General features: G+C 35.4%; 1 long non-coding RNA gene across 1 annotated transcript in view; it reads left to right on the top strand.

Annotated features, from left to right (window-relative positions):
* LOC102011290 overlaps positions 1-479 on the top strand; it is a 2,714-nt gene extending 2,235 nt beyond the window's left edge. Inside the window, exon 3 of the long non-coding RNA XR_263200.1 lies at positions 276-479. This is a non-coding gene — a long non-coding RNA (uncharacterized LOC102011290). The remainder of the gene's footprint in view (positions 1-275) is intronic.
* The last annotated feature ends 2,584 nt before the right edge of the window (positions 480-3,063 follow it).

Below are 3,063 nucleotides of genomic sequence, written 5' to 3' on the forward strand. Positions count from 1 at the left end.
TTGGTTTTTCTCCGGTACCGGGAACCGAACTCACGACCTTGCGCTTGCCAAGCAGGCGCTTTTGCCGCTGAGCTAAATCCCCAGCCCCAGGAGCCTCTTGAATGGATGGACTCATTGAATATTTCTTGCTCATGTCCACAGGGGTAACAATTATTAAAAGTTATAATGCACCTTATCTCGCTTGATAGCTTAGAATGTATTCATGCTTTCAGAGACGTGAGGTCTGCCTTTTCTCATTGTGCTTTGTCCTCTCTCTTCCTGATGTTGCTGATTAGAACCTAGTTCTCTCCAGGAAGCGCTAAAATTGGATCAGTGTGGAAAGCCAAAAGGAGATGAAGAGCAGGCTTGGAGAATAAATACTGTATGTACAGAAGAGCCTCTGTTCTCTAGAGATTTTTTTTGTATAACTCAGCTTTCATCAGCCAAACATCCAAAGAAGACCGTACCACCCTGACATTAAAAAAATAAAAAGTAAAACAAAAAACCCTTCAAATTCCAACTGTTTTTGTTTTATTTTGTTTGAGAGGGGTGAATGTAAAAGAACGATTTTGGGGACTTCGGAAGGAAAATCTCACTTTAAAAGTAATAAATGCTGTTCACTTTGTTTGGTAGATATTTTAGAAATCTTTACAATGGTTGAGATTCATAAAGTCACTGAAGTTGTAAGGTATACTTTTGGATCCGTGTAGGATAGGAGAAATTATAGAATCCCCAAGAGTCTGTGAATTACATATGTTTGTAAAACGTGAATAAGATGTAAACTTCAGTATAATCTTTCATATAATTTACCAAAGGGCTACCTCATTGTCTTAATAACTCATATAACATTAGACTACAAACACAGAATGTATGATTGTTTAAACTTTGTAATAGTAAACTATTTTGTGATTAAAAGAAGTTAAAGCATGTCTAGATTTAGGTATGTCTGAACTGTCTTGGTTGAATAATAAATAACTTAGAGGAAAAAAATCAGAACTTGAATATGAGATGAAATGAAGCTTTATATATACTGCTTCTATTTTGCTTATTATTGAAAAGTACCATTCCCTGTTAAGACACTTCAGCTTGTGTTTAGAGGTTATTATGTAAGTTTGTTAAAAAAAAGTTCTTAGTAAAGGAGAATGATAAATTTAATGGAATCTAATTCTGGAGATTCATTTTTGCAAAGATTTTAAAAAGAGATCTCTTGTTCAAGTCTGTGGTATTTTATGATTGTTTCATGATAACACTGGATAATTTTTATAGTATACACTATGTTTTCTATGGATTTTCACCCTGTAAGGGATTGCCTGCTTTTTAGAGAAGTATAATCCAAGGAGAATGTATGGCATGATTCTGGCCGTAATTAATAATATTAAGAAAACTGGCTATCCACATGCAGAAGATGATGGTAGAGCCATATCTCTCACCAAATATTAAACTAAAATCAAAATGCTTTAAAGATCTAAATTTTAAAACAGAAACATTTAACCTGTTGGAAGATATGATAGATAACTCTTGACATCATAGTCATAGGTAAGGATTTTCTGAACAGAGCACCAGTTGCATAAGAAATAACTTCAAGAATCAAGAAATGGGATTGTAAGAAATTGGGATGCTCCTGCACTGCATAAGAAATAACTAACATAGTGAAGAAACAACTTCCTGAATTGAAAAACAATTTTCCTAGCTACACCTTGAGAAGAGGATTAGTATATATTACAATATATAAAGAACAAAAAAAAAAAATCCCTGCAGAATAAAAAAGATCCAGTCAAAAAATGGGCAACTGAAATGAGCAGACACTTCCTAGAAGAAGTACAAATGGCCAATAAATACATAAAAAATGTTCAACATCACTAGTCTTTCAGGAAATTAAAACAACACTTACAGTCCTACTCTAGAAAGAATAGTCATTATCAAGAAATCAATAACAACAAATGCTGGTGAGGTTGTGGGGAAAAAGGAACGCTTCTACACTGTTAGTGGGAACTATTTCAACCACAATGGAAAATGGTATGGAAATTCCTCAAAAAATTTGAAGTAGAAATTCTATTCGACTCAGCTATTCCTATTTTAGGTATCTTTCTGAAAGAGCTAAAGACACCATATTACAGTGATAATACCCATGTTTGTACCAGCATAATCCATAATAGCTTGATCATGAAAGTGGCCTATATGTCCATCAACAGATGAATAGATAAAGCAAATGTGGAATTTCTGCACAGTGGAATACTACTTGGCTACAAAGAGATGGGATATAGGGAGAAGGGGAAGTAAAAACAATTAAGATGTGTTGTATACACATACCAACTTCCCACAGTGAATGTATTCATTATGTACCACAAATACGTACTAACAAAAGAAGTAGATGGTTTACTTAATTTGGATCAATAATTTCCATATCAATCTGTATATATATCTATTTACATTTTTAAAAATTTGGTGATTTACAAATGTGTGTCTAAGTAAGGTCCTGAAGAGCTGACAATGAAGTATAAAGGGTGATTTAGGATAACTTGAGTGCATACACACACACACACACACACACACACACACACACAAGGCCGGCTGTAGTGGTACACACATGCAATCCCAGCACTCAGAAGGCTGAGGCAGAGGATTGCTGTGAGTTTAAGGCCAGCCTGGACTACATAGTAAGACTTTGTCTCAAAAAAACAAAACAAAAAAAAAGTGCAAAATTATTGAGATTTTTCATCTAGTTATTATTCTTTAGAACAATTTAAACTTCTGTTCAGTGTTTCCCCCATGTGTGTGTGAGACCAAAATATGCTGCCCCAAAATATGAAGAGTTATTGAGCTGAAGACAAAAGGCAGTAGATGCAGGAAAACTGTCTTCCTGCCCTCTGCCAAGAAGCAGAACATAGATTTATAGTGACAACAGGTAGCCTGCCCTTGCCGTCTACCAGGGAGCAAAGTTTAACCTGCAGAGGTTAGTGGACCCTCCTGGCCTAGACACAGTGTTAGACATGCCACATTGATGAGCTTTCCTAAGTAGTTTTATGTGCCCTTTGCTTGCCTTCCCAGTTGCCTCTCCTAAAGACCCAAAACCCTGTTACTAAA

Source organism: Chinchilla lanigera, unplaced genomic scaffold, assembly GCF_000276665.1.
Source record: "Chinchilla lanigera isolate Chin_1 unplaced genomic scaffold, ChiLan1.0 scaffold00063, whole genome shotgun sequence".
NCBI classification, from domain to species: Eukaryota; Metazoa; Chordata; class Mammalia; order Rodentia; family Chinchillidae; genus Chinchilla; species Chinchilla lanigera.